Source organism: Ahaetulla prasina, chromosome 2, assembly GCF_028640845.1.
Source record: "Ahaetulla prasina isolate Xishuangbanna chromosome 2, ASM2864084v1, whole genome shotgun sequence".
NCBI classification, from domain to species: Eukaryota; Metazoa; Chordata; class Lepidosauria; order Squamata; family Colubridae; genus Ahaetulla; species Ahaetulla prasina.
The window spans coordinates 155,088,806-155,104,552 of NC_080540.1; the positions used below are offsets into that span (position 1 = coordinate 155,088,806).

Genomic DNA, 15,747 nt, shown 5'->3' on the forward strand with positions numbered 1-15,747 from the left:
AAAAACAACCTGATAGCCAGATTCAAAAACTCCTGTTAGACTTACCAGACTTTTTTGAGATACGAGGAATAAAAATCAGATGTAGAACTCTTCTTGAGATTCTTCCCCAATTACTTTATCTTATAAATTGGGGGCAATATGTTGACTCTGTAAACCACTTAGAGAGGGTTGTATAAGTCTAAATGCTATTGCTATTATAAACATATATTTCAATTTTGAGAAAGTATAACCAAACCAAGAAAGAACACCCCAAAGTAGCTGCAAATAATCTAGCTGGGAATTCTTTGTAAGTTTCAGAAAAAGGACTGGTGTTTACAGGATAGATGCTTGGAAAGAAATTAAGTCTAAATTTCTGAGTCATACGTTTTTGTTTCCATTATTATTAATTTTCAAGATCAGAATTGTGCAAGTCATGGTATTCTCTATGATCCTCCATGGAAGTGAAAATTGGACTTTGAAGCAGCAGAATAGAAAGGCTATTTATGTTTTTGAATCACTTAAATATGAGCCAGCAGCGTGCAGCAGCAGGCAAAAAAGCCAATGCAATCCTAGGTTGCATTAACAGATGGATAGAATTAAGATCACATGAAGCATTAGTGCCATTTTATAAAGTCTTAGTAAGGCCACACCTGGAATACTACATCACGTGTTGGTCACCGTATTATAAAAAAGAGGTAGAGACTCTAGAAAGAGTGCAGAAAAGAGCAATAAAGATGATTGAGGGACTGGAGACTAAAACATGAAGACCGGTTGCAGGAACTGGAATTGTCTAGTCTAGTGAAAAGGACTGGAGTGTCATGATAGCAGTGTTCCAATATCTGAGGGGCTACCACAAAGAAGAGGGGGTGAACCTATTTTCCAAAGTACCAGAAGGCAAAACAAGAAAGAATGGATGGAAACTAATCAAGGAGAGAAACAACCTAGAATTAAGGAGAAATTTCCTGACAGTGAGAACAATCAGTCAGTGGAATGGCTTACTTTCAGAAGTTTGTTTGACCATCCACAGTATTCTCAGGAGTCTTCTTCAACACCAAAGTTCAGAATAACAGAGTTGGAAGGGACCTTGGAGATTTTCTCGTCCAACTTCCTTGCTCAAACAGGAGACTGTATACCATTTCAGACAAATGGCTGTCCAATCTCTTCTTGAAAACCTCCAGTGATGCACCCACAACTTCTGAAGGCGAGCCATTCCACAGATTAATTGTTCTAACTGTCAGGAAATTTCTCCTTAGTTCTAGCTTGGTTCTCTCCTTGATTAGTTTCCATCCATTGATTCTTGTCCTGCCTTCAGGTGCTTTGGAGAATAGGTTGACCTCCTCTTCTTTGTGGCAGCCCTTTAGATATTGGAACACTGCTATCATGTCACCCCTAGTCCTTTTCATTAGAATAGACAGCTCCTGCAAAAGTTCATCATATGTTTTAGCCTCCAGCCTTCTAATCATCTGCTTCTAACTGGGAATGCAGCATATATTGCAGAAACTTATATTCGGACCAAAGATGTTGGTTTTCTAACCTCAACATGAAGCCAATTTTTTCTTCTTCTGTCCACCAGGTTTTATTTATCACACAGCCTGGTGGTACTCTCTAGAAACTTTGCTTGCTGATTTATTACCATTTGATTTATTCTAATAAAGTAAAACTCTCTTGTGGCTTTTAAAACTTGTGCCAGAAATATGTTCCTGTACAGTTTTCCTTTCAATAGTTTAATTTATGCACTTATGTTGTTATAGAGATCAGAGTCACGACAAAGGTTTTTTTTAAACCTTTAAAAAAAAAACGTTCTAGCAACTATGCAAATTATAAAAATATGACTTCTTCCAAGCGTTTAAAAGTTCCCTGTTGTTCCATTTCATATCGGCCCTCTTTTCCTTTAAAAGGAAAGGGAGCAAAAAAAACCCTGATCCTGGGTAAAATTGTTCTCAGAGGAACACCCCCTATAAAGGTACCGATACTGTACTGGGGTGGGAGAAAAAAAAACCAGACAAGTATGGGCAATCGTGCCCTTGAAAAAGAAGGCGCCCTTGGCGCCCCCGTTTCAGAGTACCTCTTCTTAATCCCGATTGGTCGAGCATGCTTCCTTAATAAGCCAAAGAGGTGGCGGTGACGTCACGTTTGCCCTCGGCTACGCCAGTACCGCTCAGCCAATCACGATTAGGAGAGGCCAACGGTGGTTGCCGATTCAAATTGAACGGCGGGTGGGTCGCGAAGCCGTTTCTGCTGGAGTAGATGCGGGCGCTCTAATCCGGTGGGGTCCCAACGGCCTTTCCTCTCACGCGCCTCCTGGTAAGTTAAAATGGGGGAGGTAGAAAGAAAGCGGCGCCGGAGGCTGGCTGGGATTTCAGGCGGCGTTTGGGAAGAAGCAGCTAGAAAAACGGTTAATGTTTATCAACGTGCTGCGTTGTTACGGACTTTGCCGTTTTCCTGGAGTTCCCCGGCTCTGTTAAGGGAAGAAGGCGGGGGTTGTTTTTATGGCCAGTGGTGACATCCAAATTTTTTTACTACCGGTTCTATGGGCATGGCTTGGTAGGCATGGTAGGGGAAGGATACTGCAAAATCTCCATTCCCACCCCACTCCAGGGGAAGGATACTGCAAAATCCCCATTCCCACCCCACTGTGGGGCCAGCCAGAGGTGGCATTTGCTAGTTTTCTGAACTATTCAAAATTTCCACTACCGGTTCTCTAGAACCTGCTGGATTTCACCCCTGTTTATGGCCGCCCTGAATCGTGACGACGATTTTTTAAAAAATTTTTACACTGTCCTCCCTCATTTAAAGCACGATATTGTGGTTTTACCGGCATCGAAACGGTCAATCTTTCCTGTTCAGCCCTCAAAGGGAGAGATTACAAAACGGCGTAAGGACGACGACGAAGCAAATACAATACATTGACAGAAATACAATCTATTGTAATACTTTTTGTTGTTGTTAAGATTCCTTGTAATGTGCAGTTTGTGATCTGCTTTTCCTGGGAAAGCAGCTGAAAGCAGAGGAGTATAGAAATGATTCAGATGAGGTTTATTCTCAGGAATGAGATCAGGTCGGAGGCTTTACAAAAATAATAGGTTTGGAGGAGGGGGTTGAAGGCAAAGGAGGCACGAGGGGAGTGAGGCATTTTAAAAAAACAGGGGCCATTTAGGTATCTAAAGCAGGGCTCTCCAACCTTGCCAACTTTAAGCCTGGAGGACTTCGACTCCCGGAATTCTGGGACTTGAAGTCCACCAGGCTTAAAGTTGGCAAGGTTGGAGAGCCCTGATCTAAAGGCAGCAGAACTTTGGAAGTTGAAGTTAGCCAGGTTTAAAGTTGCCACGGTTGGAGTCCCCTGATCTAAGAGGGGACTACCTTCAAAGTCTTCTGAAAGTTTGTTTTGGTCAGACCACCCTCAACATATACCTACTGTATCACCACATTTGCTCGTTTCAGTTCTGCTGCCTCTAGATCAGGGGTCTCCAGCCTTGGCAACTTTAAGCCTGGTGGACTTCAAGTCCCAGAATTCTGGAAGTTGAAGTCAGCCAGGCTTAAAGTTGCCAAGGTTGGAGACCCCTGTCTTAGATTAAAGAGTAAACAAAAACCCAGGGAGGAATTTTAACATGATCTGCTCAGGATGGCAGGTGATAGGTCAGTTGACTTTGGTTAGATCAGTGGAAAATGAGAAAGAACTTTAGTCACAGCTGAAAACATGAAACTGCCGTTGGATGTGGTGCAAAGATGAAATTTGGACATTCCTCCTTTTGGGTAAAGGACTGTGATTTGGTTGCTACAGTATACAGGAGGAGGACTTAAGGAAAGGCAATTTTGCTCTTGGATTTAATGGTGGTGAAATATTTAAACAAATATATTAGGGCTTAAAGAGATTTGGGGATGAATGGAAGAGGAATGTTCTGTAATTGGAGCTACAGGTAATAAATATCTAGGACCTGATGTAGGCCCTCTCGGGTGACTAATTCATTCATGGATATGAGAGCGAATATACAGGATACAAAACACATCCTTAAGAAATGCCAATGGAAAAAAGAAAAGCAAGAGCCTTCCTCCATCCAATATTATAATCTGGTAGAAGGACAGCATTACAGCAAGCAGCTGAATGTGTTAGCTGGTACTGAAAGCAGCAGTGCTGAAAACATAGAGGTCATTTAGATAAGAACAGTTTAATTGGACCATAGAAACCAGAATCAAATTTTGAAGACACAAATGGGGAGGGTCAAAAGAGGTGTTAGGGAAACAAAACTAAGTCGGACATTTAAGGAGCTCAGAGGCTAAGGTAAAAGGCAAAATTGGACAGTGATTTAAATGGGTCTGTTTGTTGTGCCTTCCAGTCAGATTTGACTCCTGATGAATGTCTGGACAAGTCATTGCAGGTTTCTTCCTACAGTTGAGAGTGACCCAAAGTTATGTAGCTGGTGTTGTGCGTAAGGCAAAACTAGAACTCTAGCCTGATACCTTAATGAGTACCCCAATCTGGCTTGTGCTTTAAATATACGTACCTTCATGTTATTATTGATAATATAGTGGCATGATTAAATACATTAGAAGAATTGATAGCTAATTATTATGTTGGAGGATGATAATAGTACGGTAGATATAGAATAAAAGCTGGGAGGTAAAATCAGTGGAATGCCTGTAATCAGTTTGTCTAATGTAAGCTTTGATGCTTCTTGTTCCCTTTCCTTTTCTGATCAATAACAATAATAACTCCTTCACTTCCCTCTTACACCAAATCCCTTGGCCCTAAGGGCAGCAATCTTGCTTGCAATTATTACTTCCAGTATCTGATAACAGCTACTTTTCCATGTCTTTAGAAAATACATTCTTTTAAGTCCTTATCTAGTAGGTGCTTGAGGCTGCGGGAATGTAGGAATTGAAAATCATGTTTTGCCTGTGCTTCTTTATAACTGAAACCATGGAACATTATAATTTTAAATTTGTGATTCTCGAAATAAGCATTTAATAATGGATATTTCAATTATCCCCAAAACCACTCTGAATCTAATCTGCCAAGAGATAAAGGCACAATAGTTCTTGTCCTCTTACCAACAACTTTATTTCTCAGAAAATGGAAGACAGGACAAAGGGGGGGGGTCTGCTTATTCTAGAAGTGATTCTCTCACCAAGGGGAGGTAATTGGTGGACAAAATGATTGGGCAAAAGATTACCTTTTGAATTTTAATTGAATATTACCTTTGAATCTGTGATATTTGCGAACGACCTAAGATGAACCAAATCTATATACTGGATTTTAGAAAATAGGATTTTGATAAGCTCCAGTGGAAAGTAGATTGAATCCAATAGTTTGAAATCTTGAAGAAGAAAAGTGTCCAGGAAGAATAAGAAATCTTTTGAAAAAAAATATTGAATACATAGTCACATTTTTAAAGAAGAAAAAATAGGAGTGATCTATAAACATATTGAGAGCCAGTTTGGTGTATTGGTGAAGGCTTCAGGCTAGAAACCATGATCTCCTGAGTTTGAATCACACCTAAGGCACAAAGCCAGCTGGATGATATTGGACAATCACTTACTCTCAATCCTAAGAACAAGGCAGTGGTGAACTATTTTTGAAAAACATTGCCAAGAAAACTGCTGTTCTGAATGAATTCCAAGTCTTCAGGGCCTAGAGAGGCAATGTCCCTACTTTCAAGAAGGCAAAGAATGAGGACCTGGGAAACAGCAAAGTTGCTAGCTTGATATTCATATTGAGTAGGATCCTTGAACAGATAATCAACAGTACATTAATTAGGACTTGAATAGACGTACAGTGATTTACAGGAACCAACATGGAATTATCATAGATTGTAACAGGCTAATTTTACCACTTTATAGACCAGGGGAACATTTAGACCTAGTGAATCTGAACTTTGGCTAAGTTTCAAGTTGTTTGTAATATTCTCCTTGGTAAAATTATGCAATATAGATTAGGTAGCGCAGTTGGCTGAGAAACTACACTCAAGAGTACTTGTTAATGGTAATCATTCATCATTTCTATCAGTGACTTTGATGAGGTAGTTCAGAAGTTGCTTATCAAGTCTGTAAATGATACAAAGCTGAGAGAGATAGGTTTTCTCTTTGCAGGAGAAGGAATATATTTAAACTCTAGAGAGGTTTGGGTAATGATTGAAATGAGTAGAATTTAATCAGAAAAAATATAGACCCCTCCATCTGGGTAGGAAAAATGGAAAAACAAAAGCAAGGAATGGGACTTGGCTTGGCCAATTACTTCATGTTTGCTCAGTAGAGATGTAGTAAATCCTGGCCAGTCTTTCTTAATGGGCACCAAATGTCTGCTGGGGGCAGGGAGCTGCTTTCTGTCTTTAAAACATGTTTCTCCTTTAGGAAAATATAATATTATGCCTTTTTAATATTTCTCAAAATATTTCATTCTTTTAAGAGAGGGGGAGGAATAAATAGTGCATGTGAGTTTCTAACTACTTTTTTTTTTTGCCTTTTAAAAATGTATGTTGAATAAATAAGGACCCTTTGAATATATTAGACCCAGTGGACATATAATAGGATTAACCCATCTAGCAGCAGAGCTCACCACATGGCACAATCTCCTAAGGGCATTGCATCACCTCAGCAAACTTCGACCAAACTTATCTCAAACAAACATGACCCCACATGGACCCATGGGAGTCTGACAACAGCCAATAGAATACAACTTCTTGCACAGGAACAGGAAGCTCAAGTTCAAAGCCTAAGAGAATGTATAAAGACCCCTTACTCAACTCCATGTGGTCAGCTCCACCAGAATCACTCAGGTGCTTCTGCTTCATCAATAAACCATCTTTCCAATCAGCCTGCATATTTTCAGTGTCTTTCTCCTAGCTTGGAACTGAACCAGATGGATATTTCTTCCAACACTTCTACATAACTAAATTAGTAGAATTAATTAGGTATAAAAGTCAAGAGGTGGACATTTGCAGAAAGATAGTAGGAAACTGGCAATGCTAATACTGACCTATGGTATGTCCATACTGTGTTTTCCCGAAAATAAGGGCCTTATTATCAGGGTTTTTATTATTTTGGGGGTGCTCATGGTTGTTCTGTTGTGCTGCTGCAGCAGCGCAACATAGCCACTTGTCAGCTGTTCGCCCGAGGCCGTGCCTGTGTCCTCACGTCCCTGTGCCCGGCTCTTTGGGAGCCTGCTTGCAAGAGAGCAGCGGCCCGGCACCTCTTGCCACTTGGTGCCCACCCAGCAAACACACACCCCTCCGGCCAGGCAGAGGCCACTCACCGACCGAACAGTATCCCATAATCACGATGTGGGCGAAGCCAGTGAGCACCAGGTCCTTGAGGAGACTGCGCCACTGCCATCCCAGCACTTCCTCTGCAGCTTCCAAACCCAGGTTGAAAGCTGCTGGAAGTGGAGAACAGGCTGGTCAGGCCAGCCCCCTGCTGCTGAGTCTTCCGGGAGCTGGGGCAGCTGCATGGACCTGGAACCATAGAGCAGGAAGTCTAGACTCCCCATGTGGGGCTGCGGCTCCCTTCACCCTTTGCCGGCTCCCTGCCCCAGCTGCTGGAAGACTTTCTGCCCTGGCTCCCGAAGACTTGGCAGAAGGCGGCTGGCCCAACTGGCCTCTTCACGGCTTCCAGCAGGAGTTTGGAAGCCACAGAGGAAGCAGCTTCCAAAGCGCCTTCCTCAAGGACCTGGTGTTCACCACCTTCACCCACATTGTGATCCTGGGATACCACTCGGTTGGTGAGTGCTGCTCTGCCTGGCCAGAGGGGTGTGTGTCTGCTGGGTGGGCACCAAGTGGTAAGAGGTGCTGAGCAGCTGCTCTCTTGCGAATGGGGTGAGAGTTTTCAGGCGAGATGGATGGATAGATGGATGGAAGGCGGGCGAGTGCCAAGGATGCTGGGGCAGCTCCCAATTAGCTCAGCTGATCCGCAGGTTGCCATTAAGAAGCCCAGTTGCCATTAGCTGACCAGGGAAGGGCTGACTTCTGTGCTGCCCATGCCCAACCCTTCACTAGGGCTTATTTTCGGGGGAGGGCGTATATTTATGCCCACCCCAAAAATCAGGCTTGGCCTTATTTTCAGGACATGTCATATTTTCAGGAAAACACGGTAGTAATAGCACTTAGACTTATACACCTCTTTACAGAACTTTTTACAGCCCTCTCTAAGCAGTTTACAGAGTCAGCATATTGTCCCCGACAATTTAGATCCTCATTTTACCCACCTCGGAAGGATGGAAGGCTGAGTCAATGAGCCTGGTGAGATTTGAACTGCCAAATTGCAGGCAGCGGAAGTAGCCTGTAGTACTGCACTCTAACCACTATGCCACCATGGCTCCTTTTTATTGCATAAAATGGAAAATAAGTAGCTTCAATTCTAACATATAAGTTGCGTGCATTTTATATAACCAGATTTATTTATTATTTTTATTTATAATTGAATTTATATACCGCCCTTCTCCCGAAGGACTCAGGGCAGTTAATAGCCAGTTTAAAAAACACAATATAATACAAGTTAAAAACACTATAAAATTAATATAATTTATGGCCAAAATACTAAAAACTAACAATAACAATAAAACTAAAACCCCATTAAAACTACATTTTTAGGCTAGCCCTGCTCGATGGAATAAAAGAGTCTTCAGCTCACGGCGGAAAGTCCAGAGGTCGGGGAGTTGGCGAAGCCCCGGAAGCAACTCATTCCAGAGGGCAGGAGCCCCCACAGAGAAGGCCCTCCCTCTGGGGGCCGCCAGTTGACATTGTTTAACTGACGGTACCCCGAGGAGGCCCTCCCTGTGGGAGCGCACAGGTCGATGGGAGGCTGTTGATGGCAGTAGGCGGTCCCATAAATAGCCTGGTCCTAAGCCATGGAGCGCTTTAAAGGTGGTAACCAACACCTTGAATTGCACCCGAAAGACCACCGGAAGCCACGCAGGAGAGGTGTCACATGGGAGCCACGAGGTGCTCCCTCTATCACCCGCGCGGCCGTATTCTGGACCAGTTGGAGCTTCTGGGTGCTCTTCAAGGGGAGCCCCATGTAGAGAGCATTGCAGTAGTCCAGGCGGGATGTAACGAGGGCATGGTTGACTGTGCAAAGGGAAACCCGGTCTAGAAAGGGATGCAACTGGTGAATCAGGCGGACCTAATAAAAAGCCCCCCTGGCGACGGCCGTCAAATGGTCTTCTAGAGACAGCTGTGGATCCAGGAGGACGCCTAAATTGCGAACCCTCTCCGTGGGGGCCAATGACTCGCCCCCAACAGTCAGCAATGGAGTGAGCTGGCTGTACTGGGAAGCCGGCATCCACAGCCACTCGGTCTTGGAGGGGTTGAGCCGAAGCCTGTTTCTCTCCATCCAGACCCGTACGGCTTCCAGACACCGGGACATCACTTCAATGCCCTCGTTGGGGTGGTCTGGGGTGGAAATGTACAGCTGGGTGTCATCAGTGTACAGGTGACATCGCACCCCAAAACCACGGATGATCTCACCCAGCAGCTTCATATAGATGTTGGACAGAAGAGGTGAAAGGACTATCTCATGTGGCACCCCACATAGGAGGCGCCTCAGGGTCGACCTCTGCCCCCCTGCCAACACCGTCTGCAACCGGTCGGAGAGATAGGAGGAGAACCACCAGTAAACGGTGCCCCCCAACTCTCAGCCCCTCGAGCCGCCGCAGCAAGATACCATGGTCGATGGTATCGAAAGCCGCTGAGAGATCTAATAGGACTAGGACAGAGGAAGAACCTCTGTCCCGAGCCCTCCAGAGATCATCAACCAACGCGACCAAGGCCGTCTCCGGGCTGGAAGCCGGACTGGAATGGGTCTAGATAGACAGTTTCATCCAGGTACTGGGGGAACTGTTGTGCGACCACACTCTCAACAACCTTCGCCACAAAACGAAGGTTGGAGACAGGACGATAATTTGCTAAAATGGCTGGATCCAGGGAAGGCTTCTTGAGGAGGGGCCTCACCACCGCCTCTTTCAAGGCGGCAGGGAAGACACCCTCCATCAAAGAAGCATTAACGATTCCCTGAAGCCAGCCGCGTGTAACCACCCAGGTGGCCAGTACCAGCCAGGAGGGACACAGGTCCAGTAAACATGTGGTTGCATTCAGCCTCCCCAGATTCTGATTTAAGCTCAGAATTGCTTTGTGACCTCACAGAACCTCTGAATCTGGGCATTCCTAAAGATGTTTCTCATTTGGAAGAGGAGATATGTTTGTATTTGAGAGGTTAGCTTTGATTTGTAAGACAACTAGTTGTTAGTTACTATTCTTTTTGTGTGTGTGAATATTGTGGGGTTTTTTCTTTAGCTCTAAGACACATGGATACAGTATATTAGTGATAAATATCCAAATTTATACGAACAGATTTCCACTTATCATTTGAAACTACTTATCATTTTCTATCTGAAATTTGTTTTGAAGGGTTTAATTTTGAACTATTAGAAACATATTCGGAAGATGGTTAAATATAGATTAGATTTAAGAATATTTAAAGAAGAGATGGATTAGATGACAGTGGACTAGAGTAGCGGTCCTCAGCCTTTCTGGCTTGGGGACCTGGGGGAGGATGGTTTTGTGTGAGTGCTGGGCGCATGCAAGTGCGCATAGCTTCATTTGCACAAATGGGCATGCATGCCGGCCACTCAAATGGAGCTTTGTGTGTGAGCACCCATCGCTCACAGAAGTGGAACACACACACACACGCACACACACACACACACACAGGGAGAGGGAAGGAGGCTGCAGTCCATTAGTGGGCTGGGGCTTGGGGACCCTTGGATTAGAGGGAGAGTGCGCTTACTCCAGGAGAGCGGAGCAGCCTCCTCAAATTACCCATTGGATACTGCTATTGCTTATATAAGTAGTCCTTGACTTATGAACATAATTGATCTTAATAGAATTAGTCACAAATCATTATGGTTGTTAAGCAGGTCAGTGTTTAAGTGAATGTATCCAATGGGTAATTTGTGCCAGAAACTGGGTGGAAAACATTGAAAGTTGTGGTCATGGGGGCTACAGGATGCTGCATATGGCTTTAAAGGTTGCCAAGTGCACAAAATACGATGAGAGCTTCAAAATCAGGTTGTAAGCACCTTTTAAACAGTCTGATAAATTTGAACAGTTGCTAAACGATCAGTTGTTAAATGAGGACTACTTGTATAGAACTGTAAATTTAGTAATACTGGGTTCTGAAGTGGTTAAACTGCATAAATTGTTAATAATTTGAGGTACTGAAAGAAACAGCTCAATTGTTTTTGGGTTTTTTTGCTTCACACTTCCCAAATTATACACTTTAGTGGCAAATTTAGTTCACGTGTAAGCAGAATTTTGATTCACTGAGTTTTTCTTATCTTGCAATATTTATATGTCTTCAGATTGAATATTAATAGACATACAACCTGACTATATAGACACACACACACACACACACACACACACACACACACACACCCCTTCCCATTAAAGAAATACGTTTATTTTTAGCTACATGGGAATTTTTGAAACAATATATTTTTTCATTTGTCAGAAGTGTTCAGGTTTTTTATGTTGTCATTTAAAAGGCTGCAACTAGTTATGCAAGCAGATATGTTTTTAAATTAATGGCTTAGAAGGGAAAGGTCAACTATGCTTTTCTTTAAATGATTTGCCTTGCTTTGATATAATATAGTCTTTTCCACCCTGATATTCATTGGATGTATTGTTTTATAGCTTGCTTATTTTCTAGCCAGTATAGCAAACTAATACTTATGGGAACTGAAGTCCAGTGATGGAGAGAAAACTAAAGGTCAGAAGAAAAAAAGTACACAGAAAAAAGGGACAAAGGAATGGATTAAGACAGTTTGTGGCCCTTGAAGCTGGCTTATGATTGAGGAATTATAATTATTAAATGTATGTATTTAGCCTGACTCCTAACTATTATAGACAGATACAATTATCTATGAGGTTTAGGAGCACGGTAATTCAGTAATTAATAACACTGAATGGTATTAATTAATATTCATGTTAAGCCTCTAGAGTTTAGAATATATTTTTGCTAAGCTCCCTCATTATGGTAGATCAGAGGGAGGTTTTCCTTGAGGGATGAGTGAAGAGTGCCAGGAGTGCACCAAGAGCATAGACTTCTCAGCAAGGTCATCCCAACTGTCCAGCTAAAGTAAGAAAGTATCTCTGTTGGGATGTATGAAGATGATGGATTCAGATTATCACTTCAGTGTCAGTAATAAAAGCATCATTTCATACTACGCAGGAGAATGCAATAGTGCACCACTTCTGTATTTTACCAAGAAAATCACATGGCTAGACAATAAAAAAGTGATACTGTGTCAGATGATAATTGGCCCCTCAAATTGGATGGCATTCAGCATGCTACTGAAGAAGGGCTGAGAATCTTTGGGAATACTAATGATGTTTATGATATGCCTGGATTGAAGCCTTTGAGATGCCTGATTCCTGATATTGCCATGCAGGAAAAGGAAACCCAAAGCTATAAAGACAAAATTGCACTGGGTACATGTATTATAATAAGCATGATTGTGCTCACCACAGTGAAAGATAAACTGAATCAACTGTCAGTAACCTCTTCAGGTCAACCAGTTGAAAGTGACAGAAATCAAACGCTTTTGGTCAGAATATCATGCTTTTTACTACTGAGCCCATGAAAAGCAAAGAATGAATGGCATTGCTTTCAGGGTCAGAAAAGGATGAAGAGAAGACTGTACTTGGGTATAATGCCATCAATGACTGAATAATAGCACTTAGGCAATCTTGAATATGACAGTTGCTCAAGTTAGAGTAGCAGAACAGGAGGAAGTTCCTGTTCATGGGCAAGTTCCAAGTCAAGCTAAAATGAGAGAACATCAACCAGTTTCCATGATATGATGTTGAACCTACAATTTCAAGGAGAACTTCAGGGATTGATTGGAAGTCTTGAACTTCATAGGTAGGGAAGAAGACCAACTGTTAAAGGAAATCCAATAGGTTGTTACAGATAAATATGAAAAAAGATTGCTGAAGATTAAGAAACATAGATGTCAGAACAGACAGTAGAAAATTGCCTAGAAGAAAAGCCAAGAAAGGCAAAAGATCTCAGGGAATTTCAAAAAGCTGTGAGAAACAAACGACATTACAATGATATCTATAAAGACATCAGAGATGAAACTGACTCTTCCAAAGAGTCAGTTTCATCTCTGGGAATGCTATATGCAGAACAGAAAGCCATAGCGCAGACAGAACATGGTCAAACAGACTGACTCCAGTTTGGCAAAATAGCGAGACATGCCTATATACTCTTCCTTTATTTATTCAACCTGTATACAGTATATATACTGAGGATCAGAAGAAGATGAGTATGTTTTTAGAATTGGAGAAATATCAATCAATCTGTATTATGCTTAAGATACTTCTCTGATAGCTGAAAATGCAAATGATTCACAAGCTCTATGTCTATGGAGATTCTCAGTCATCCAGGTCATGGCTGTCCCAAAGGTGTTTTTTCGGGAGGCAACTGGACTTCCTTGTTTTTTCTTTGAGGGCATTTCGCTTCTCATCCCATATGCTTCTTCAAGAAGCTTCTTGGATGAGAAGTGACACGTCTGCAAAGAAAAACAAGGAAGTCCAGTTACTTCTTGAAAAAACACCTTTGGGACGTTCACAAGCTCTAATAATGAAAGTCATGGAGGACAGTGAAAAAAAGAATGGTACTAAGATTAAATACAGGTAGTCCTCAGTTAATGACAATAATTGGGACTGGAATTGCCATTGCTAAGTGATGTGGTCATAAATGACTGTGGGTCTTTAAGTGAGGACATCATATGCTTGTTGTTTGCAACCACATGCCAGCTCCCTCTTGGTCTTTGCTTGTCAGAATCTGGCAAATAATGTTGTACATGGTGACCCCATGATTACAGGGACACCAGAACTCTGATGACTGATCATATCATTTTTCAGCACCAATGCAAGTTTGAACAGTTGCTGAATGAGTGATCATTAACCAGAGACCACCTGTATGAAGAAGACCAAACTAATGACAACAATTCAGCGACCAATAAAAGATATTGATATGATAGTTTTTGACGTTTAGGATCAACAACCAACATCAAATGGTCCAGCAGTCAAGAAATTTGCTGCAGACTAGTTTGATATGGTAAACGTAGCTTTGTTTTGCCATTGTTCAGGGTCCCTCTTTCTTATAAAACAAGTATCCAAGGAATGTTGTATTCCTTCTTCAAACAGAATCCACAAGACTATGTAATATGTGATTGAATACTTATGCTGTTTTCTATGAGTAGAATAGATGGCAACAATCTTCCCTATTTTGCTTTCCCACAGAGAGGAAAATGCCTTTTTTCTTTTGGCCCTCTTATACTTTAAAATATTTGTATTTACATTTTGATATAGTTAAGGCACATACATTTAGTCTGTTAATAAAGTACTTTGTGAAGCTGTCTGCAGCTGGCTGCAGTGACTAGCTCTTGAAACTGAATTGAAATCAGTTATGTGTGAAGAGTGTGATTTGTAACATCCATTTTTTTGTAATTTAATAACTAACTGGTGCACAGACAGAAATACTTCAGTTTCCAACAGTGATCCATGCAAACATTGTAGACAAAAGATAAGCTAATAACCATCTCTACAGGAAATTGTGTGACCTCATTACTTTATATATAATTTGATTTGAAACAATTTTGCATATCTGCATTGTAGCATATTGTATACTATTTCATTAGTAGTGGCAAATATGCAAAACATAACATTCGGTCTCTTTTATTTTCAGCAGGTTAAACCAGATGTTCTTTGAGAAGACACAGCTTTTAATTCTGAACCTCATGCAGTACAAAATTTAAGAATAAGGTATTATAGGTATTACTAATATCCATATATTTGTATACCTTTACAAACTATTCTATTCTAATCTTACACTAATGTTTATTTAAAAACAAATGTTAGCTAAAATGTTATAAAGAAATATAACTTAGTTCTTGTCAGACTTCTCAGCAAGCTCAGCTGGAACAAATAACCAGTCACGCAAGAATATAAATATTTCTGATTATGTAGGAGATGAAAAGCCATTACAAAAGTATTCCACTGACTGTTCTCTTTGACTATAATCTGTGTTATATTCTTGAAACACTTTCTCCTGCTTGCTTTATGTAAGGTTACAAATGACTTGTTTTGGGGAGAACGGACAGGAATCATTTAATTTTTTAAAAAGAACACGGGGGGGGGGATGATACAAAGATATACTATCAATAGGTGACAAAGATGCTGCAAAAGTTAATGCTCAGTGTATCATAAATAGAATATAATTCTTTATTGGCCAAGTGTGATTGGACACACAGAAAATTTGTCTGGGTGCATATGCTCTTGGAGTACATAAAAGAAAAGATACATTTGTCAAGAATCTTAAAATACAATACTTAATGATAGTCATAGGGAAATAGTCAATGAAAAATTAACCATGAAAACTGGGACTAACTGTACGGGGTATGGAAGAGCTGCATATCTGAAGTTTGCATCATGAGCTATTCAAAAGATAAGCGAATTGGAAAGTCCTTCAATTTGATGACAAGACCGATAATGTCCAATTTGGGAACAAGCTAATCCCGACAATTGTAAACCCCTGCACTAGAGAATCAGGTTCCACTTTTTGAAACATCCTCCATAGTCTTCACCTTTTAATTTGAGCAGTTTCAATGAATAGATGAATGCTATATGCTGTATCACATTTTTTTGTTTATTTACAGACTTAACCCAAATGTGACTCAATGCAGCATACAATAAAATTGAATGATTA

General features: G+C 41.4%; 1 protein-coding gene across 2 annotated transcripts in view; it reads left to right on the top strand.

Moving 5' to 3' along the window:
* Window positions 1-2,172: 2,172 nt before the first annotated feature.
* The window catches only part of RACGAP1 (Rac GTPase activating protein 1), a 34,348-nt gene continuing 20,773 nt past the window's right edge, over window positions 2,173-15,747 (top strand). Inside the window, exons 1-2 of one of the 2 annotated variants that reach the window (XM_058168849.1) lie at window positions 2,173-2,283; window positions 14,728-14,804. The gene's annotated coding sequence lies outside the window, so the exon portion shown is untranslated. The remainder of the gene's footprint in view (window positions 2,284-14,727; window positions 14,805-15,747) is intronic. The other variant, XM_058168850.1, reaches the window with a different exon arrangement.